Below are 23627 nucleotides of genomic sequence, written 5' to 3' on the forward strand. Positions count from 1 at the left end.
GATTTCCCAGGTTTGGCAGAGCAAAGGCATTAGGAAAGTGTAAGTCCAGTGTCCAGTTCAGGTGTTGCCACAATCAGAATCTGAAAGGCAGCTGATTACAGACACCTGTGTGGGGCTGGATTAAGAACTGCAGAGACACTGCAGAAAATGAGTGTGTTAGTGAGATAGTTTTTCTGCTTATAGGCCTGGGGGTGACTAGTGTTAAGGGTCCTGGACCTGCGAGTCCACTGAAGTAATATTGCTGTTTGGAAGACTTTGTGTAACATCTTGCCTGTAAACTACCATATCCTGTATACCTGCCTGTGGTGAACAATAAAATTACTGAAAGATTTTACCCAGTCTATGTGATTCTTGTCACATTTGGCACCCGAACAGGGACTTGCTGGAAATAACTACGCAGCAAGATCCCGGATACAGTGACTGGATCTACCCACAGCGGCAGTGAGACACTTTGCAGGATGCTACCCACTGTGCAGCGGCTTGGTGAGTCGATTTACTAGCAGCTGTGTGGGTGAGTGTGGCAAGCCAGCCATAAAACTGCAATTGTTCACAGTGATAATTTGTCTGTGTATATGCAAATTGTACACCATATAAAAACTGCTTATTACTTATGTATGTGGTTGAGTACACAGGGAATGTAGTGCAGTTTTAAAGCCAGCTGTTCTAGATTGCTGGATCTGGCTTGCAAAAGAGAATTTACAAAGCCTGCTAAATTTGTCCATAAAGGGATAAAACAGTGTAATATGGAGGAATTGATTAAACTGTTTGCTGAATTGGCTAAGGTTGGAAGGAAACTGGCATGAACTGCGGCCAAGACCCGGGTTAGGTAGCGGGCGTCAGCTGTGGCAAGAACCCTGGGAGGTAGCGGGCGTTTGCAAAGGTGGTGCGGGCATTATTGGCAAGGGTAGCCCTTTCAGTGGGTCCCCTGGCCAAAGCATAAACCCTGACCGCTAGTCAGCCCAGGCTAGGATCCCTGGGGAGCTGGGTACCCACCCAATAAAGGGGTCCCCCACTCCAGGGAATCCGAGGTCTGGGCTGAAAGCCCACGGTTATCCCAAACACCCCTGGCCAGTGGGTGCCAGGTTGATTATGTAGTGTGGTGCATTTGATAATAGTAAAAATATTGTCTTTTGCTGTGGACCTACAGGTCCCAGCAAGCATTCCCCGCATGCTGGTACTTGGAAAACCACAAGTACCAGAATGTGGGGCATTAAAAGCCCACTTGTACCTGTAGTTCCACAGCAAAATAAATATTCAACTAAATACAAGACATACAGTACACACCATTGAAAGTAAACATTTATTAAAACATACATGCACATGCACTATCTCACTTAGTATCCCTCAAGCCATCATGTCCCCTTGTCCAGTAGGAATCCATAGGGTACCTGGTATAAAATATCCACACTCACCACCTACTATGCGTGGATCACATCCTCTTCTGTCCATGTAGGAATCCCCGGGCTTGGCATAAAAAAAATGAAGTTAAGTGGACCAGAAAACTTAGTACTGTCCTCTAAGGACAGTACTACCCAAATGTCAGCTCATCCGCAGGATTTCACTATAGAAGTCCCAGTGCTGAGCGCTCATTGGCTGAGAGAGGCGTGCCTTCTCAGCCTTCAATGGTGAGAACCACAAATATAACTTAAGGTTTCTTCTGTGTCAATTTCAAAAATGGCGCCTCAGCGCCATTATTGAAATTTAAAGATGGCTGCCGTGAGCCGATCATGGCTTGCGATGTCATCGCCCCACTCCCACGGCCAGCTTATATAAGCCAGCGCAAGGCAGCAGCATGGCAGTCCGTTGGCAGAAAGGCAGCAGTGAAGAGCTGCCAAAGAAAGAAGATGCTGGGGAAGTCCTGGATCATCGGTGGCCATGTAAAAGAGCTTAAATGCCGCCGCCCTCCAGGTGAAGTTGCCGTGGGGAAGTCCTGGGAGAGGCGGCAGCAGGGCCGGTTCTATGGTTACGCATGATACGCGGCCGCGTAAGGCGCCACATAGTGAAGGGTGCCACGGCCGCGACCATGCAGATTTCAGAGGCTTACAGCGGTGCAGACTGTGTATCTGTGACATAGCTGCACCGCGCGTGTAGCGCTGACCGGACGGAGTTCGGTCAGTGCTACACAGTGCCAAACACACAGCCGCCGGTGCCGGCAGCTGTGTGTTTGTTTCAGAAGCTGATGAGAGTCTGTCAGACTCTCATCGGCTGCTGCTGCTGCTCCCACTGCGGGAGCCATCTTCCGGCTCCCGCAGTGGGTAATGGGAGAGACTTCATGACGTCATGAAGTCTCTCCCATAATGCAAAGCGGCCCTGGAGAATGGTCGGGAGTAGCTGATAGCGGCGGCGGGAGCAGGAACGATGGGGGTTCAGGTAAGTGTTTTTTGTTTTTTTTTATTACGCGTGTCTCTACTGGGGGGGCTGCAAGGGGTGATTACTACTGTGGGCACTTGAAGGGGGGATTACTACTGGGGGCACTTGAAGGGAGGATTACTACTGGGGGCACTAGAATAGGGGATTACTACTGGGGGGAACCTCCACTGGGGGGACTACTACAAGGGGGACTACTAGGGGCACTACAAGAGGGGGGATTACTACTAGGGGCACTACAAGGGGGGACCACTACTGGGGCACTGCACGGGGGGGGACTACTGCTGGGGGCACTATATAAGCTTACTAATGGGGGCACAAGGGGCACTGCACAGGGGTGACCACTACCGCAGGCACTGCATAGGGGGGGTGCCAAAAAACCTACTCGCTTACCAAAGAATTTGGGCTAGGGCCGGCCCTGGGCGGCAGCCATGTAAAATAGCTTAAAGGCTGCCGCACCTCCTGGGTGAAGGTGCAGTAAAATAAAATCTTAAAACAATCGGTGTTCTTGTTTATATTTTAGGCCCTTAATTCCCCACTTGCTGGTACTTGTGGTTCTCCAAGTACCGGCATGTAGGGGAGGCTTGCTGGGACCTGTAGTTCTACTGCAAAATACAATATTTTAACTCTTTCATATGCATCTCATCTATACACAATCAACCCTGCACCCACCACCCAGGGGTGCCGGGGATGACCTCAGGCTATAAGCCCAGGCCTGTGGTGCCCTGGATAGAAGGACCCCATTAGTGGGGGTCCCCAACTCCCCAGGGACTGACTAACGGTCAGTGGTAATGCTTTGGCTGGGGGACCCAGTGAAAGGGTTCCCCTGGCTGTGGGATTGCCCCCCCTGCTAGAAAAGGGTAGGTTCTGGCATTTACAGGGGAACCCTACTCATTTTTTGCCCCTGTATTTCTAGAACCAGGATCGGCTCAGAGCCCAGTCTTGGTTGCACTGAATACGACCCCTAAGTCGTTTATACCCTGTATTTTGGCAACCAGGACTGGTTCTGAATAGCCCGGTGCTGGTTGAGCTGTGGGGTGGGGGGATGCACTATTTTCTTTTTTTTTTTTTTTTTTTAATACTTTTATTCATTTTATTAATTGGTACTTGTGGTTCTCAAAGTACCAGCATGCAGGGGAGGTATGCTGGGACCTGTAGTTCCACAGCAAAAGACTATTTTTACTATTATCAAATGCACCACACTACATAATCAACCCGGCACCCACCTGCCAGGGATTTTGGGGATAACCCTAAGCCTTATTGGGGGTTTCCCCTCTAGTTCCCCTGGGCTGCCTAGTGGTCAGGGGTAATTCTCTGTCTGGGGGACCTTGTGAAAGAGTACCCATGGCTTTGGAATTCCCCCCACCCCCGCTAGAATGGGTCTGGTGCTGGTTATGGTTAATAAAGAGCACAGGTTCTCAAAACTCGGTCCTCAGGACCCCAAACAGTGCATGTTTTCCAGGTCTCCTCACAGAATCACTAGTGAAGTAATTAGCTCCACCTGTGAATCTTTAAAATGTGTCAGTTAGTAATGACTACACCTGTGCAGCTTGCTGGGTGACCTGCAAAACATGACCTGTGTGGGGTCCTGAGGACCGAATTTGAGAACCACTGATATAGAGGATCCCTACACTTTTTGTCCCCTGTATTTCCATAACCAGGACTGGCTCAGCTAAGCTGGTCCTGGTTATGGACTGCATAGACTGCATGTGTGTATTCCAATGAGCACACAATTCTCTGAATTAGCAGCTCCACCATTTTGTGAGTGATAGCAATCTCGCTCTGTGAGAGTGCAGAATCAGCAGTTAACCACAGGGTGTGAGGGCATACCATATCTGTATTACGCAAGGAATGCATCCATTAAGGTGTCAGCCTTAATGATTGGAATTTCATTGCTCTTTAAGTTTGAGTGGCTTTTGTGAAATTTCAGATCATATCTAAGAAGCCTTAATGAGACATGTGAAACCGTAAGGGTTTTATGTCTACGGAATATATAATATATAGATTCTAAAGACGGACACACTTTGAAGGCTAAGAAAAAAATTAGCTTTCTAGTTTTGAAGAGTAACATTTTGGGATGTCTTCTCCCAAAATCAGTTTACAAAATACTAAATTCTTGCATATTTAAGAGACTATTATGGGTATTACAGATATCCCCAAATTGAATGTATATATTTTATGTTTTAAAGGATAATATATACCATCTATTTATAATACTGTAAAGATACCCCTCTTCTTTATTGCCCAAAACTTATTTCAATACATAACCGGGTGTATGGGGAGGGGTTTGTCTTTCTATATATTATTCCTATTAATTACCTTGTAAAGTAATTATAAAACTGGCAAAATACCCTTTACTGTTACTTAAAAGAGGACCATAAAATGTATCTATTAGTACTGGATCTTGCAAACGTGCAAGTAAGGTGCCTTTGCTATGTAATATTCCTCTGCATGTTGTTAATTTCCTCTCCAGACTCCCTCCCTGTCTCACACACTGCTATATATATATATATATATATATATATATATAATATTTAGTGGTGTGCACTAGCCACTTTTCGTGTTTTGGTTTTGGATCTGGATCTGGATTGGTTTTGCCAAAACCATCCTTCAGTGTTTTGGATCTGTATTTTTTTTAAAAAGCATAAAATCAGCTAAAATCACAGAATGTGTTGATTTTTCTGCTCCTATGCTATTATTAACCTTAAAAACCTTAATTTCCAGTCTATTCTGAGCACCTCACAATAGTGTTGCACCGAGGTAGAAGGATGACTATGCTAAGCGACACGAGTGGGCAGCACAAACACGTGGCCAATCTAGGAGTGACACTGCAGTGGCAGACAGGATGACAGTTTGAAAAACTAGGCCGCAAACAGTACATAATGCAAAGAAAAAAAAGAGGTGCAAGATGGAATTGTCCTTGGGCCCTCCCACCCACCCTTATGTTGTATAAACAGGACATGCACACTTTAACAAACCAATCATTTCAGTGCCAGGGTCTGCCACACGACTGTGGCTGAAATGATTGGTTCGTTTGGGCCCCCACAAAACAAGCTGGCAATTAATCTGTCCCTGCACAAACTGGCTCTACGGAGGCAAGATGTCGTCCTCATCCTCCTCATCCACCGATTCCTCACCCTCTTCAGTGTTGTGTACATACTCATCCTCACAGAGTATTAATTCATCCCCGCTGGAATCCACCACCACAGGTCCCTCTGTACGTTCTGGAGGCTGGTCTCCCTGGAAGTTGATAATTCATTTTTATGAACATCATCTTCTCCACTTGTTGTGGAAGCAACCTCCTACGCCTTTCGCTGACAAGGTTCTCGGCTGCACTAAACACTCTTTCGGAGTACACCCTGGAGGGGGGGCAACTCAGGCAAAATAGGGCCAGTTTGTAAAGGGGCCTCCAAATTGCCTCTTGTTCCTGCCAGTACAGGTACGGACTGTCTGACATGCCTACTTGGATGCTGTCACCGATGTAATCCTTTAACAGACAGACGTACGCTTGTCGCTGCTGATTTGAGGATGCAGGTGCGGCTACTGTGCATACATTTCACACACAAAACAGAAAAAAAGATTATTTTATTTTGGTTGGAGCACACTTTGGGGGTTACAGCACCCTTTAATGGACAAGCCAGCCGGCCCTTTACTTATGACACAGGCGCACACAGTTGCTGAATGGCGAAAGTGGGCAGAAATTTTTCGGGCCACCCAAAGCGTCTCCTGCACGCCCTGTCGCTTTTCAGAAAATTCTGCACCACCAAGTTTATTGTGTGAGCAAAACATGGGACGTGCAGGAGGAACAGCATCATTTTCCCACAGGCACATTAGGCATGGTGACAGTCTACTCCATGCATGCAGCACCGAGAGTGGAGGGTCTGCAGGGTTCCCTCCTCTCATATACTGCCCCTGGGTTGGGAACAGAGCAAAATGTCATATGGGGGAAAAAAAAAAAACACACATATTTATTAGGGGTGAGCGGGTTCGGATTTCTGAAATCCGAACCCCCCCGATCCGATGCCGATACGAGTCAGGCTCGACTTTTCCCGCCTGACTCAGATCTGAAATAGAGGCAAAACGCCATCCCGCCTTCCGGGTGTTGCGGGTTTTGGATTCTATATAAGGTACCCGTGTCGGCGCCATTTTCTCACTCGGATGTAGACAGTGAAGAGGGAGGGTGGGAGTTAGGGCTGGCTGGGCTGTGTTGTGTAGTGCAGTGTAGTGTTGTGCGGTTGTTGTCCATAGGGGCTGTGTCCACTCCTCCAAAGTCCATAGGGGCTGGCTGGACTGTGTTGTGCAGTTAGTTGTCCATAGGGGCTGTGTCCACTCCAAAGTCCTGTGCAGTGTCCCAGTCCTAAAGGGGTGCTGTAGTGTTGTCCAGGTGGTGCTCGGTACATCAGGGGTGCTCCCCCCAAGTGCAAAAAAATGTATATTTTTTCTGTGTTTGTGAATTGTGTGCGCAGTAGCCGCACATACATCAACAAAGTAGTGCCAAGCGTGCGCCTGTGTCATAAGTAAAGGGCCGGCTGGCTTGACCGTTAAAGGGTGCTGTAACCCCCAAAGTGCACTCCAAAGCAAATAAAAAAATATTTTCTGTGTTTGTGAATTGTGTGCACTGTGACTGCACGTGCATCAACAAAGGAGCAGCGCCAAGCGTGCGCCTGTGTCCCATAAGTAAAGGGCCAGCTGGCTCATTTCTTAAAGGGTGGTGTAACCCACAAAGTGCACTAGTCTCCAACAAAAATAAAAAAATATTTTCTGTGTTTGTGTGCGCCTTAGCCGCACGTATATATCAATATAAAATAAATGGAGGACCAAACTTTCTCCGATAAAAATAAAATAGGGAAAGATCATGAACCACTTCCTCCTAGTGCTGTTGCTGCTGCTGGGAGTTGTTCATCATCCCAGAGAGGAAGTAGGAACACCACTACTTTTACTAAACAATTGACCCTCCAACAGTCCTTAGCGAGGAGGATGAAGTACGACAGCAGTCATCCTGAAGCAAACTGTATAACTGAGGCCTATGCTATGTTGGTGTTAGACATGCGTCCGTTCTCCGCCATTAGTGCAGTGGGATTTAGACAACTGATGGAGGTAGTGTGTCCCCGGTTCCAAATCCCGTCTAGATTCCACTTAACTAGGCAGGCGATACCGAGACTGTACAGAAACGTCAGAAAAAGTGTCCTCAGTGTCCTGAAATATGCGGTTGTACCCAATGTCCACTTAACAACGGACATGTGGACAAGTGGAACAGGGCAGACTAAGGACTATATGACTGTGACAACTGGGTAGATGTATCACCTTACGCAGCAACAACAGCAGCGTCACCAGTAGCAGCATCTCAGAAACGCCAGCTCGTTCCAAGGCAGGCTACGTTGTGTATCACCGGTTTCAGTAAGAGGCACACCGCCGACAACCTCTTAGAGAAACTGAGGGAAATCATCGCTCAGTGGCTTACCCCACTTAGACTCTCCTGGGGATTTGTGATATCTGACAACGCCACCAATATTGTGCGGCCATTACATCTGGGCAAATTCCAGCACGTCCCATGTTTTGCTCACACAATAAACTTGGTGGTGCAGAATTTTCTGAAAAGCGACAGGGGCGTGCAGGAGACGCTTTGGGTGGGCCGAAAAATTTCTGGCCACTTTCGCCATTCAGCAACTGCGTGCCGAAGACTGTAGCGCCAGCAAACACTCTTGAACCTGCCCTGCCATCACCTGAAGCAAGAGGTTGTGACGTGGTGGAACTCAACCCTCTATATGCTTCAGAGGATGGAGGAGCAGCAAAAGGCCATTCAAGCCTATAAATCCACCTATGACATAGGCAAAGGAGGGGGTATGCACCTGACTCAAGCGCAGTGGAGAATGATTTCCGTGTTGTGCAAGGTTCTCCAGCCCTTCGAACTTGCCACACGTGAAGTCAGTTCAGACACTGCCAGCTTGAGTCAGGTCATTCCCCTCATCAGGCTTTTGCAGAAGCAGATGGAGAAAGTGAAAGAGGAGCTAAGACGACGGAGCGATTCCGCTCGGCATGTGGGACTTGTGGATGAAGCCCTTCATTCGCTTTGCCTGGATTCCAGGATGGTCAATCTGTTGAAATCAGACCACTACATTTTGGCCACCGTGCTCGATCCTAGCTTTAAAGCCTATGTGGTGTCTCTCTTTCCGGCCGACACAAGCCTGCAGAGGTGCAAAGACCTGCTGGTGAAAACACTTTCAGCTGAAGCGGAACGTGACACGTCAACAGCTCCTTCTTCATTTTCTCCCGCAACTGGGGCTGCCAGGTAAAAACTTAGGTATCCTAAGCAACCCGCTGGTGGTGATGCAGGGCAGGCAGGACCAAGTTTGGACATCTGGTCTAGACTGAAGGACCTGGCAACAATTTCTGACATGTCTACTGTCACTGCATATGATACTGTCACCATTGACAGAATGGTGGAGGATTACATCGGTGACAGCATCCAAGTAGGCAGGAAAAAGAGGCAATTTGGAGGCCCCTGTACAAACTGGCTCTATTTTACCTGAGTTGCCCCCCCTCCAGTGTGTACTCCGAAAGAGTGTTTAGTGCAGCCGGGAACCTTGTCAGCGAAAGGCTTAGGAGGTTGCTTCCACAAAATGTGGAGAAGATGATGTTCATAAAAATTAATTACCAACTCTTCCAGGGAGACCAGCCTCCAGAACATACAGAGGGACCTGTGGTGGTGGATTCCAGTGGGGACGAGTTAATAGTCTGTGAGGATGAGGATGTACACTGAAGAGGGTGAGGAATCGGTGGATGAGGACGACATCTTGCCTCCGTAGAGCCAGTTTGTGCAGGGACAGATTAATTGCCAGCTTGTTTTGTGGGGGCCCAAACGAACCAATCATTTCAGCCACAGTCGTGTGGCAGACCCTTGCGCTGAAATGATTGGTTTGTTAAAGTGTGCATGTCCTGTTTATACAACATAAGGGTGGGTGGGAGGGCCCAAGGACAATTCCATCTTGCACCACTTTTTTTTCTTTGCATCATGTACTGTTTGGGGCCTAGTTTTTCAAACTGCCATCCTGTCTGCCACTGCAGTGCCACTCCTAGATGGGCCACGTGTTTGCCTTTTGGACATAAAAACACTATTGTGAGGTGTGAGGTGTTCAGAATAGACTGGAAATGAGTGGAAATTAAGGTTATTGAGGTTAATAATAGCATAGGATTGAAAAACCAACACATTCTGTGATTTTAGCTGTTTTTATTCTTTTTTTAAAAAAAATACAGATCCAAAACACAAAACTCAGAACCCAAAACACGGAAGGGTGGTTTTGGCAAAACCAATCCAGATCCAAAACATGAAGAAAGATCCAGATCCAAAACCAAAACACGAAAAGTGGCCGGTGCACACCCCTAGTAGCAATACAGGAATGCTGGAAGGCATTGTGGGTGGCGGTAATACTGAAGTCTCTCTGGAGCTAAGTGGCAGACTAGTCTCCTACTGTGACACTCAACATAGTGACAAGATGGTGCCATGCATGTGCTGTAGGTGAGCCTGGTGGTCATCTTGGCACAGGGAATGAAACCTCCCTGGAGGAAGAAAATGGGAGTGTGCACAGTAGCGCTTGCCACTTTCAACAATAAGTACATGTTATATGATGTATATAAATAATGTGGGCTTGACTCAGAGTTGGTAGCAAAAAAAAAGGTCCCATTTGCACCTTAGCAAAACCATGTTACTCTGCAGGTGGGACAGATTTAAAATGTGTACAGAGATTTACTGTATATCTGAGACGGGTGTGTCCTATCTAATTTTTACATTTCATTGTAAAACAAAGCTGCTCAGTATTTGTTGTCAACAGGGGCAAACACAGGATTTTTATGGGGGGGTTTCCATACATTGCAGTATATATGTATATATATCTATATATATCTATAGATATATAGATATATATATATATATATGGTCAAAGAAGGAGAAGAACGGTGCGCACCACAGTCAGTATAGTAAAATTCTCCTTAATTACAGCACACATAAAAAACTTGCATCTAAATTTCCAGCAATCAGCATACAAGTAACATCAATAATCGCAGGATTTCCGGGGCCCAGGAGCAGCGCCAGCAGCTTAGATATTAGCAGCAAAGTTTGGCTCACACAGCAGTGTTTAGCTGTGATCGCGTCCCGGCTCCAGCTTCCTAACTCAGACCTCACTCAGATCGCGGCAGCGTCACGCCGTTGTGATGTCACCAAGCCACGCCCCATATATATATTTACACAGGGCTATTTTTATGGTAAGACACACACACTTATTTTGTTTTACTGTAGTAGATTGGATATGCATTGGGCAGGCACTGCCATTAGTGAACCTAGATGGTTACCTATGTGCCAGAGTTTTTAAAACCTTTAGAGCAGCCCTCAGCCACGTGCACCACACACACACCTCTGCATATAAACACTGCTGACACATAATTTTATTAAAGATGCGCCCCTCCACCAAAAAAAAATATCCCCACATAGGGAACAATCACATTTCCCCCCACATTAAATAAAAGATTGCATTGTCCCCACAGATGGCAAAACAATACATTACTCCCACATAAAAAAAAAAAAACATAACCACACTGGCTATAAATTATATTGGCCCTATCTGTCCATGGCAGAGAAAGGTGCTCCCTGCACCTCAGCCGTGGAAGCGGGTACAACGGCAGCCTGTCATGAAGAACCTCTACCTGCGCAGCAGGGAGCACTGTGCGGGCGTGACGGCGACGCGGAGGGCGTGACCTATGATCTCACGCCGCCGCTTTTCCACTGGTCATGCTCCAGGCAGCGGCTGAGCCACCCGGAAGAGCCCAGCGCTGCCCGGACCCAAACTCCAGTGGCACACGCTGGAAACCGCTCGATAGGAGGAGGCAGATGCTGCGTTACTGACACAGCTGCCTCCTCATATCGGTCAGCTGCAGCAATGGATTGGCGAGCAGGGGGGGTTTCTAGGTACTCAGAAACCCCCCCTGCGTGCGCTAGTGGTCAACATTCAAAAGCAGACAGCAGTTTCCCTGCATGCAAAATAAATAGATAAATAAATGTAAATGCATTTGCACCCTCTTTGTAATGAAACATGTTTTTTTCCAGGAGCACCTCCTTTTTGCTCCAATTTTTTTTTTTTTTAGTTTCTTCTCATTCTGAATGATACCCTCTAGACCACAGGTTCTCAAACTCTGTTCTCAGGACCCCAAACAGTGCATGTTTTCCAGGTCTCCTCACAGAATCACAAGTGAAATAATTAGCTCCACCTGTGGATCTTTAAAAATGGGTCAGTGAGTAATGAATACACCTGTGCACATGCTGGGTGGCCTAACAAACGTGACCTGTGTGGGGTCCTGAGGACCGACTTTGAGAACCACTGCTCTAGACTAGACCTGGCCAACCTGTGGCTCTCCAGCTGTTGTGTAACTACAAGTCCCAGCTGGTAAAGCATGCTGGGACTTGTAGTTTCACAACAGCTGGAGAGCCACAGGTTGGCCAGGTCTGGATCTAGACAGTGTATGCTAGGACATGAAAAAATTACTGAATTAATTACCTGATTAATACAGTATTACAGTATATCATGTACAAAGTGATTGCAACATATGTTCTTAAACATTTTTTTAGAAGCCGAAGATGAATCCCAAATTGGTAATACTGGTGACAGCTGTGGCCCTCGTCTGCCTTGTACAACTCGGGAAAGCAGAAAAGTAAGTTGTAATAATTATTCAACAAAATTTCAGATTTGTTTATTTAAACTAATTTCACTTCAGCTTAAATTCAGTACATTTTGTTGAGAACATGGTACCTTTTTGTGATAAGACTGATCACTTTAGTCACATAGGGCTTGATTCAGTGATGTACGCATATCACACAGCCACTGCATCTCTGTACACCCCGGCTGTGTGATATTATGCTAATGATGCATACATGCCGACAATGTGGCTGCCTCCCCCGAGAGGAGACAGCCATATCTGTACAGCAGGGGGCATGAGGCTAATTTGGGGGTGTACTCCCCGGTAGGTGTCTTTCACACATACGCGATACCTGGGAGTTTTGACCAAGACAGGACAAAATCCCGGGAATCTCAGTATGTCTGAACGGGGTATTAGGGGGGAATTCAATTAGCCCGATAATTTACTGGGTGTAAAAAAAGGGTGGAAGACTCGGGCTTTAACGCTCAAGTCTATTCAATTATAGCCCCTTTTACTCGCCAGGTAAATTAACTGTTAACAGGTGTTAACACACAGGTCTGGATTCTATGTGTTAACATGGTCATGGCACCCGAAAACAGGCAATTTTCTGGGTTTTCTTTCCTGCTCAGACTCCATCCTGGGCAGTGCTCGAAGTGTGTTGGTATGAGATGGTATGTCATACTAGCACTTCACTTTGGGACAGTGACAGTCCCAATGCCGGTCACCAGTGTGCAACATGTTCTGCAGTGAGGTAAGAAGAAAGCTAAGTGCTGATGAGAGGAGAGGGGATGTGTGAGGAGAGGTGTTCTGCTGTGAGGGGAGGTGAGGAGAGGTGTGCTGCTGTGAAGGGAGGGGTGGGGAAGTGAGATTTGAGGAGAGGGTTGCTGCTGTGAGGGGAGGGAAGATGAGGCATGAGGAGAGGTGAGTGCTGGAGTGAGGAGAGGTGTGCAGCTGTGAGGGGAGGTGTAAGGAGAGGTGAGTGCTGTAGTGAGGGGATTTGAGGTGCGAGTGCTGTTGTGAGATGTGAGGAGAGGTGTGCTGCTGTAAGGGGAGGAGAGGTGTGTTGCTGTGAGTGGAGGGGAGGTGTGCTGCTGTGAGTGGCGGGGAGGTGTGAGGAGAGGTTTGCTGTTGTGAGGTGTAAAGAGAGGAGTGCGGCAGTGAAGGTGTGAGGAAAGGTCTGCTGCTGTGAGGACAGATGTGTTGCTGTGAGGGGAGGCATGAGGAGAGGTAAATGCTGCTGTGAGGGGAGGTATGCTGCTATGTGGGGAAATGTGAGGAGAGGTGAGTGCTGCTGGGAGGGGTTGTGATGTGTTAGGAGAGGTGAGTGCTGCTGTGAAGGAAGGTGTGAAGAAAGGTGTGCTGCTGTGAAGGGAGGGGAGGTGTGAGGAATGGTGTGCGGAGGGGAGGTGTAAGGAGAGGTGTGTTCTCCGGGAAGGGAGGTGAGGTGTAAAGAGAGATATGCTGCTTTTAAGTGAGGGGATGTGATGTTTTATGAGAGGTGAGTGCTGCTGTGAAGGGAGGTGTTAGTGAGTGCTGTGGTGCTGTGAGAGGATGGAAAGTGTGCTGCTGCGATGGTAGTGGAGCTATGACGTGAAGTGTGCTTCTGTGAAGGGAGGGGAGGTGTGAGGAGAGGTGTGCTGCTGGGAGGGGAGGTGTGAGGAATGGTGTGCAGAGGGGAGGTGTGCTGATGTGAGGTGTAAGGAGAGGTGAGCTGCTGTTAGGTGAGAGGAGGTATGAGGAGAGATGAGTGCTGGTGTGAGAGGAGGTGAGTGCTGCTGGGAGGGTTGTGATGTGATGTTTTATGGGTGGGTGAGTGCTGCTGTAAGGGAAAGTGTGAAGAAAGGTGTGTGTCACAAGCGTGGAATTTAGGAGCTGTGTTCCCGGACTGGGCCTTGGATCTGTATTATTTGGCACAGACGCTCGCTGGAGGAGGCTTGGCTTAATGAAGTTTCTCCGCATGAGAGGGTGCAGCGAACTGACAGGAGTTTGAGGAATGCGGCAGTAACGAGATAGCTAGGAAGCTACGTGGAGCGGCTGGATAGCCTAGGGTAGACGTTGGTAGCTGAGTGGCTACGTGGAGCGGCTGGAGCGCAGTGGGAAGGCTACTTAGCTAAACTAAGAAACTAGTTGCACTGGCAACTTGTGTGAGCATTGGGGATCCTTTTATAGTGGACACTGGGAGCTGACAGGCTGAGAGAGAAGGAGAAGGCTCCTCATTGGTGGTAGTGGGGTCACATGGGCTATCCAAGATGGCCGCGCCCATGGACCGGAGGACAGCGCTTCCTGGAGGTAGTCAGCGGGGACCAGCGGTGAGCAGGAGCCGGTGTGGGAGCAGCACAGCAGCGGGACCCTCCAGAGGACAACAGCGGAGACTGCCTTGGGAGAAGAGGAAGGAGCGTACAGCGCGGGAGCCGGAAGACAGCGCGGGTCAGCGCCCGCACAGGTAAGCGACGGGGTCTGATTCTGGGGTCTCCAGGCCGGCGTGTGACAGTACCCCCTTCTTCAAGAGTGGCCACCGGACACTTCCTTGGTTTATGAGGAAATTTCACATGGAACGCTTTGACCAGACGGGGTGCATGGACATCGGAGGCATTTATCCAGATTCGTTCCTCCGGACCATAATTCTTCCAGTCGATAAGGTATTGAAGACGGTTGTATCGACAACGGGAATCTAAGATTCTGTCAACTTCGAACTCCTCTCCCTGCTGTGTTTGAACACTAGAAGCTTTAGGCAGGACCTTCTGAAATCGGTTTAAGACTAGTGGTTTTAAAAGAGAAATATGGAAGGAACTTGGAATGCGAAGAAATGGAGGAAGCTTTAACTTGTAAGCCACAGGATTCAAGACTTTGATGATTGGGAATGGACCAATGAATCACGGAGCAAATTTCATCGAGGGTACTCGGAGTCTTAGGTTTCGGATAGAGAGCCAGACCATATCCCCAGGTCGGAAATTTGGAACCGCTCGTCTTTGGCGGTCAGCAAATCTCTTGTACCGGGCTGACGTTTTAGTCAGAGAGGAACGAACCTTTTCCCAGATGTTGGAGAATCGTTGAAGGGACATTTTGGCCGCAGGCACATCTAATGTGGGAAGAAGAGGGAAATCTGGCACTCGAGGATGTTGACCAAAAACTGTGAAAAAAAGGAGTTGAGCTGGTGGATGTGTGATAATGATTATTGTGGGCAAATTCGGCCCAAGGAAGAAGTTCAATCCAGTCATCTTGGGAGGAGGAGACAAAAGTGCGCAGGAACTGTTCCAGGTCTTGATTGACCCTTTCGGTCTGACCGTTGGTCTGGGGATGATAAGCGGTAGAAAATTTGAGTTTTACCTGAAGGGCTGAGCAGAGTGACCTCCAGAACTTCGCTACGAACTGTACTTCCCTGTCGGATATGATCTCTTGAGGAAGGCCGTGGAGCTTGAAGATCTCTTTTATAAAGCTCTGGGCGAGTAGAGGTGCAGACGGAAGCCCAGTAAGTGGTACGAAATGAGCCATTTTAGAAAAACGATCCACGATAACCCAAATTGTGTTGTGGCCCCGAGATGGAGGAAGATCAGAGATGAAATCCATAGATAGGTGAGTCCATGGCTTAGATGGAATTGCAAGAGGTTGGAGTTGACCGTGTGGAACCCGCCGAGGTATCTTGTGTTGGGCACATTTGATGCATGAAGACACATAAGACCTGACATCCTTTTTCATCGAAGACCACCAATAGGACCGCTGGATAAATTCTAGGGTTTTATCCATACCCAGGTGACCAGAGAACCGGGAAGCATGAGCCCAATGCAGTAACCTCTTGCGGAGTTCCGGAGTGACTAAAGTCTTCCCAACCGGGGGTATAGAAGATAATTGGGTAGAGGCGAAGGAAGCGGAATTCAAGATTGGTTGGGGCTGTTCCATGGGTAGATCAGGGTTGCTCGTCATGGAACGGGAGAGTGCGTCGGCTTTGAGGTTTTGTGAACCGGGGCGATAGGAGACTTTGAAGTTAAATCTGGAGAAAAACATTGCCCACCGGGCTTGACGAGGGTTCAAGCAATTTGCAGATTTAAGATAAAGGAGGTTCTTATGGTCAGTAAAAATGGTAATGGGGTAATGAGCTCCTTCTAGAAGATATCGCCATTCTTCAAGGGCTAGTTTCATGGCGAGTAACTCTTGATCTCCAATGGTGTAGTTCTTCTCTGCAGGCAAAAACTTCCGGGAAAAGAAACCACAGGGATGAAGTTTTTCATCTTTAAATCGCTGGGAGAGCACTGCACCGACACCTTCAGAGGATGCGTCCACCTCCAGGGTAAAGGGCCGGGTGGAGTCTGGTTGCTTTAAGATGGGAGCAGAGATGAAGGCTTGCTTAAGAAGTTGAAATGCAGAGGTAGCTTAGACGGGCCATATAGTTGGATCTGCTCCCTTGCGGGCGAGGGCTGTAATCGGAGCTACCAGAGTCGAGAAACCTTTTACAAACTTGCGATAGTAATTGGCAAATCCTAGGAATCTTTGTATGGATTTTAAGGAAGAAGGAAGAGACCAATCAAGAATGGCTTGTAGTTTTGACGAATCCATTTGAAGGCCTGTTCCGGAGATAATGTATCCCAGGAATGGTACACTTGAGACCTCAAACAGACACTTCTCTAATTTGCAAAACAGTTGATTGGACCGCAACCTCAGAAGGACTTGTTTGACCTGGTCTCGATGAGTTTGGAGGTCTTGAGAAAAAATCAAAATGTCGTCTAAGTAAACGATCACACACTTGTACAAGAGGTCCCGGAAGATTTCATTGACGAAAAACTGGAAGACGGCCAGAGCATTACAGAGGCCGAAGGGCATAACGAGATACTCGTAGTGCCCATCCCTGGTGTTGAAGGCCGTTTTCCATTCATCGCCTAGACGGATACGAATTAAATTATAGGCTCCTCTTAGGTCGAGTTTGGAAAAAACTGTGGCTCCCTTGACTCTATCAAATAACTCTGTAATGAGAGGAAGAGGGTAGCGATTCTTAATAGTTATTTCATTAAGACCCCGGTAGTCAATACACGGGCGCAAGCCACCATCTTTTTTTTTTACAAAGAAAAATCCAGCCCCTGCTGGAGACGTGGAAGGTCAAATGAAGCCTTTATTTAAGTTTTCCGTAATGTACTCCGACATGGCCTGAGTCTCAGGGAGAGATAGAGATAGGTTCGGCCCCTAGGAGGATTCTTCCCGGGAATCAGATCTATGGGACAGTCCCAATCACGATGGGGAGGTAACAGGTCTGCGCTCTGTTTGCTAAAGACGTCCTGAAACCCATCGTAGGCTTTGGGCAGGTCTGTAGAATCTCGTACAACGGAAGATCTAATAGGTATTACCCGCTGAAGGCAACCTTTGAAGCAATTGGAACCCCAGGAGATTATTTGCATGGTGGTCCAATCGATTTGAGGTGAATGTCTCTGTAGCCAGGGTAATCCGAGGACTAAAGAATGAGAGGCTTTGGGAATCACTAGGAAGGATAGTTGTTCGGAATGGAGCACCCCAATGGTAAGTTTAAGTGGTGTTGTACGATGGGTGATGGTTCCATTAGAAATGCGACTACCATGGATGGCGGTTAAAGTGATGACTCGAGGCAACGCTTCCATGGGGATTTGATGCTTCTGGACAAATTCAGTAGTGACAAAGTTCTCTGCCGCTCCGGAATCCAGGAGAGCTAATACAGCTTTGGAACCTCGAGGACACTTCAAATGAGCCTGGATGGTGGAATCAGACTTCCTTTGTGATTCAATGGCAACTCCTAACTTAACCTCTCTTTCATAAGTTAGGAGGAGGCGTTTCCCGGACGAATGGTACAATTTTTTTGACTAAATGTTGAGGAGAGCCGCAGTACATACAGAGGTTCTGCCTCCGCCTTTTCTGACGCTCCTCAGCCGATAAATGAGAGCGGTTGACCTGCATGAGTTCTTCGCCCAGAGGAGGAGAGGGTAAGCGGGAAACTGGACGTGGCCTTCCACGATCAAATCTGCATCTTTCCAAGGCACGCTCCCTGTGACGGAGATCCACCTTGTTGCAGAGGGAGATTAACCCATCCAAACTGGTTGGAAGGTCACGGGAAGCTAGGTCGTCTTTGAGCCTTTCAGAAAGGCCACTCCAGAAGGCAGCGATGAGGGCATCCTCGTTCCAATTGAGTTCTGAAGCCAGAGTCTGGAACTGGACTACGTATTGGCCGACGGTCCTGCTGCCCTGACGGAGGCGTAGAATATCAGCTGATGCGGAGGTGGTTCTTCCGGGTTCATCAAAGATTTTGCGAAATGTAGCAACAAATTCGGGGTAGTTGGAGAGCAGGGGATCCAACTTCTCCCAAAGGGGCGAGACCCAATCGAGTGCTTGGCCAGAGAGTAGAGAGATGATATATGCCACCCTGGTTCTGGCCGTCGGAAAGTTGGCGGATTGTAGCTCGAATTGGATTTCGCATTGATTTAAAAAACCCCTGCATAATTTGGGGTTGCTATCGAACTTGCTTGGAGGGGAGAGCTGAAGATGAGCAGGAGGTAGAACCGGAGGAGCAGGTGACACCACAGGAGGAGAGGCGGCTTGGGAGCCAGCGGGAGCAGGATGAGCCAGTAAGGACTGAATGTTGTCCAGGCGTGATGACATATCTTGGATAAATTGGATCAGCTGAGCCTGAGAGGTCTCCTGTCTTTCCAGATGGGATAGTACATCCTGCGAGGCTTCTATCCCAGATCCTTGACCACTTGCCGAGTCCATCTGGCCAGTGCAAACTGTCACAAGCGTGGAATTTAGGAGCTGTGTTCCCGGACTGGGCCTTGGATCTGTATTAATTGGCGCAAACGCTCGCTGGAGGAGGCTTGGCTTAATGAAGTTTCTCTGCATGAGAGGGTGCAGCGAACTGACAGGAGTTTGAGGAATGCGGCAGTAACGAGATAGCTAGGAAGCTACATGGAGCGGCTGGATAGCCTAGGGTAGACGTTGGTAGCTGAGTGGCTACGTAGAGCGGCTGGATAGCCGTGGGTAGACATTGGTAGCTGAGTGGCTACGTGGAGCGGCTGGATAGCCATGGGTAGATGTTGGTAGCTGAGTGGCTACGTGGAGCGGCTGGTTAGCCGTGGGTAGACGTTGGTAGCTGAGTGGCTACGTGGAGCGGCTGGATAGCCGTGGGTAGGCGTTGGTAGCTGAGTGGCTACGTGGAGTGGCTGGATAGCCGTGGGTAGACGTTGGTAGCTGAGTAGCTACGTGGAGCGGCGGGATATCCTTGGGTAGACGTTGGTAGCTGAGCGGCTACGTGGAGCGGCTGGATAGCCGTGGGTAGACGTTGGTAGCTGAGCGGCTACGTGGAGCGGCTGGATAGCCATGGGTAGACGTTGGTAGCTGAGCGGCTACGTGGAGCGGCTGGATAGCCGTGGGTAGACGTTGGTAGCTGAGCGGCTTCGTGGAGCGGCTGGATAGCCGTGGGTAGACGTTGGTAGCTGAGCGGCTACGTGGAGCGGCTGGATAGCCGTGGGTAGACGTTGGTAGCTGAGCGGCTACGTGGAGCGGCTGGATAGCCGTGGGTAGACATTGGTAGCTGAGCGGCTTCGTGGAGCGGCTGGATAGCCGTGGGTAGACGTTGGTAGCTGAGTGGCTACGTGGAGCGGCTGGATAGCCGTGGGTAGACGTTGGTAGCTGAGTGGCTACTTGGAGCGGCTGGAGCGCAGTGGGAAGGCTACTTAGCTAAACTAAGAAACTAGTTGCACTGGCAACTTGTGTGAGCATTGGGGATCCTTTTATAGTGGACACTGGGAGCTGACAGGCTGAGAGAGAAGGAGAAGGCTCCTCATTGGTGGTAGTGGGGTCACATGGGCAATCCAAGATGGCCGCGCCCATGGACTGGAGGACAGCGCTTCCTGGAGGTAGTCAGCGGGGACCAGCGGTGAGCAGGAGCCGGCGTGGGAGCAGCACAGCAGCGGGACCCTCCAGAGGACAACAGCGGAGACTGCCTTGGGAGAAGAGGAAGGAGCGTACAGCGCGGGAGCCGGAAGACAGCGCGGGTCAGCGCCCGCACAGGTAAGCAACGGGGTCTGATTCTGGGGTCTCCAGGCCAGCGTGTGACAGTGTGCCACTGTGAAGGGAGAGGATGTGTGAGGAGAAGTGTGCTGCTGGGAGCATAGGTGTTCTGCTGTGAGGGGAGGAGTGGTGTGAGGAGTGGTGTGTTAATTTGAAGGGAGGTGTGAGGAGAGATGTGCTACTGTGAGGGGAGGTGAAAGCTGCTTTGATTGCATGTGATATGTTAGGAGAGGTAAGTGCCACTGTCAGGGGAGAGGTGTGAGGACAGGTGTGCTGCTGGAAGGGGAAGTGTGAGGAGAGATGGGCTGCTGTGAGGAGATGTATATGGAGAAGTGCTGCTGTGAGGGGAAGTATGCTGCTGTTAAGTGAAGGGATGTGATGTGTTAGGAGAGGTGAGTGATGCTGTGAGGGGAAGTGTTAGGAAAGGTGTGCTGTTGTGAGGTGTCTGGCTGTGAGGGAGTGGAGGTGTGACAAGAAATGTTCTGCTGTGAAGGGAGTGGAGGTGTGAGGAGTGGTGCTGCTGTGAGGGGAGGTATGAGGAGAGGTAAGTGCTGCTGGGAGGGGAAGTGTAATGAGAGGTGTGCTGCTGTTAGGTGAGAGGAGGGTATGAGGAGAGGTGAATGCTGCTGTGAGGTTGTGTGAGAAGAGGTGAGTGCTGCTGGGAGAGGTTGTGATGTGTTATGTGGGGGGTGAGTGCTGCTGTAAGGGAAAGTGTGAAGAAAGGTGTGCCACTGTGAAGGGAGAGGATGTGTGAGAAGTGTGCTGTTGTGAAGGTAGAGGTGGTGGGTGGAGATGTGTGCTGGAGGGGAGGTGTGAGGATAGGAGTTCTGCTGTGAGGGGGGAGGGGAGGTGTGAGAAGTGTGCTACTGTGAGGAGAGGTGTGGTGCTGTGAAGGGAGGAGAGGTGTGAGGAGTGGTGTGTTACTTTGAGGGGAGGTGTGAGGAGAGATGTGCTGCTATAAGGGGAGGTATGCTGCTGTGAGGGGAGGGGAAAGCTGCTGGGAGGGCATGTAATATGTTAGGAGAGGTAAGTGCTGCTGTGAGTGGAGGGAGGTGTAAGGACCGTTGTGCCACTGTTAGGGGAGAGGAGGTGTGAGGAGATGTATATGGAGAAGTGCTGCTATGAGGGGAAGTATGCTGTGTTAAGTGAAGGGATGTGATGTGTTAGGAGAGGTGAGTGATGCTGTGAGGGGAAGTGTTAAGAAAGGTGTGCTGTTGTGAGGTGTGTTGCTGTGAGGGAGTGGAGGTGTGACGTAAAATGTTCTGCTGTGAAGGCAGTGGAGGTGTGAGGAGAGGTGTGCTGCTGTGAGGGGAGGTGTGAGGAAAGGTAGGTGCTGCTTTGAGGGGAAGTGAGATGTAAGGAGAGGTGTGCTGCTGTTAGGGGAGAGGAGGTGTGAGGTGCTCTGAGGGGAGTGCCTTGAGGGGGAGGTGTGCGGAATGGTGTGCTGCTGTGAGGGGAGGTGTGAGGAGAGGTGAGTGCTGGTGTGCGGAGAGGGTTACTGCTGCAAGGTGAGTTGTACTGTTGTGAGGTGTGAGGAGATCTGAGTGCTGCTGTGAAGGGAGGGAAGTTGTGAGTAGAGGTGAGTGCTTCTGTGAGGGGAGGTGAGGTGTAGGGAGAGGTGTACTGTTGTGAGGGTAGGGGCAGTGAGGTGTGAGGAAAGAAGAGTGCTGCTGTGAAGGAAGATGAGGTGTAGGGAGAGGTGTACTGTTGTGAGGGTAGGGGCAGTGAGGTGTGAGGAAAGAAGAGTGCTGCTGTGAAGGAAGATGAGGTGTAGGGAGAGGTGTGCTGCTGTGAGGTGTGAGAAGTGTGCTGCTGTGAGTGGTGCTGTGCTGTGATGAGAGAGGAGCAGAGAGGGAGGAAACAAGAATTCTTTAAGAAAAGAAGAAGGAAGAGCCAACCTTGGAAGAAGAGGAGGCACCAGTGCCCAGGATGGGTCAGCAGGTGAAGCAAGAAGCTGAGCACCAGAGAGTGCTGCAGTGGTGAAAAAGAAAAGAGCTAAATGAAGCTCCCCACTGCAGCCTCTCCTTGCACCATGGTAGGCAGCTTTGCCCACCTTCACTTATTTAACCCTCACTACACCCTCCCTTAGGAGGGTGGAGCCACTGCCCCTGATAAGTGACCATGGGCATTAGGCCCAGGTCACTGAGTCATTATTTGAAATAAGGGTATGAAAACATCAGGGGGGTCAGGATTTAGCCCTGCCTAAGTAAAGTACCCCCTGATATTTACATACCCCCACTTCAACCGCTGGTCCTGGGGGATGAAGTAGCCCATGTTTAAATACTGCGGGTAGTTGAATTCCTCCCTTAGAAGTGAAATACTCATTGTCGTATTTTTACTCATGAAATGTCAATTATTGTTACTCTTTCATGTATAAAATGTAACTTTTTCATTCATCAGTTGTCAATTCACTACCATCACACATGATTTGTAATTTTCACTGATCAAATGATTAGTTTAACTTACAAGTACAAAAAGAATAGATTCACTATGACACGCTGCCCTTTATTAGATAGAAATCTTTGGTCATGGTTTACATTGCAATCTGCTACTGATGTATTTGCTGACAATATCTAATTTTCTCTTTGGTGTAGGGAGGACAAAAGCCAGAATGAGATTGAGATTGAAAAAAGGGAGATACAACAGGAACCCCCTGACAGCGATGAAATAAGAGATGAGAGGGCACCATTTCACGATTTCATTATACCTACCTTTCCTGACAAGAATTATTAAATAAAATCTGCAACTTTTAACAGATAAAATACTTATATATCTACATAAATGTTCTATAACATCACTGGATGTCTGTCTTTCATTATGAATGGATCTTTAAAATATGTAATATTACTAAGCTGGTATTGTGTGTGTGCTTCTTTTTATTAATAAGTGATTTTGAGATGTATGTATACAACAGTGGATGCTAATGTTTTCTATATAATTTTCCTTGCATACTTTAATATATTTTATTGTTAAATAGGGGTGCATATTTTTATTTAATTGGCTGTATTTTGTGATTTTTATTCAAAGCATCTACAGAATGAAATAAATGCAGACAATCAGCATAAATGTAAAGTCACTTAAGACTTACCAGGATATGGGACTACAGCACTTGGTTGCTAAAATACAGCTCAGAAACAATAGATAAACTCTGCGCTCACCTCTTGTCTGTCTGTGTATTGACTGATAAAGAGAAAAAAAAAAAGAAAAGTGTGGTTTAAAACTCTCTTGATGTTAGAGTGAATGTAAACTTTCCACTTTTTGGGTTAATCTAGCATGTACAGTATGCTGGTGATCAAATGAAAAGCTAGGATGTTGGTTTACTAAATATTCTAAATAATTTGTAATACAATGTAACATATGTATATAGGGGGTGATTCAGTAGTGAATGGAATTGCAAAGCTGCACGCAAGCAGCTTTGCAATTCCGTCCTTGCAATTATGTTAATGCAGCAGGAGACATCAAGCTTCCTGCATTCACTACTTATCCGAGCTGCAACCACAGACGCAGCATCAAATCATCTGAGTAATCCCTGGCCGGCTGAGGGACCATGGGGTCAT

General features: G+C 48.4%; 1 long non-coding RNA gene across 2 annotated transcripts; it reads left to right on the forward strand.

Moving 5' to 3' along the window:
- Nucleotides 1-205: 205 nt before the first annotated feature.
- On the forward strand, nt 206-23191 carry LOC148506785 (uncharacterized). Of its 2 annotated transcripts, none has more exons than XR_015869744.1 (3): nt 206-511; nt 11984-12066; nt 22665-23191. It is a non-coding gene; the product is annotated as an uncharacterized LOC148506785 (long non-coding RNA). The 2 variants fall into 2 exon arrangements; XR_015869743.1 differs by having other exon boundaries at nt 206-483.
- Nucleotides 23192-23627: the final 436 nt, after the last annotated feature.

The sequence above is a fragment of the Taudactylus pleione genome, unplaced genomic scaffold (assembly GCF_031769625.1).
Source record: "Taudactylus pleione unplaced genomic scaffold, aTauple2 ptg000396l, whole genome shotgun sequence".
In the NCBI taxonomy this organism is placed as follows: Eukaryota; Metazoa; Chordata; class Amphibia; order Anura; family Myobatrachidae; genus Taudactylus; species Taudactylus pleione.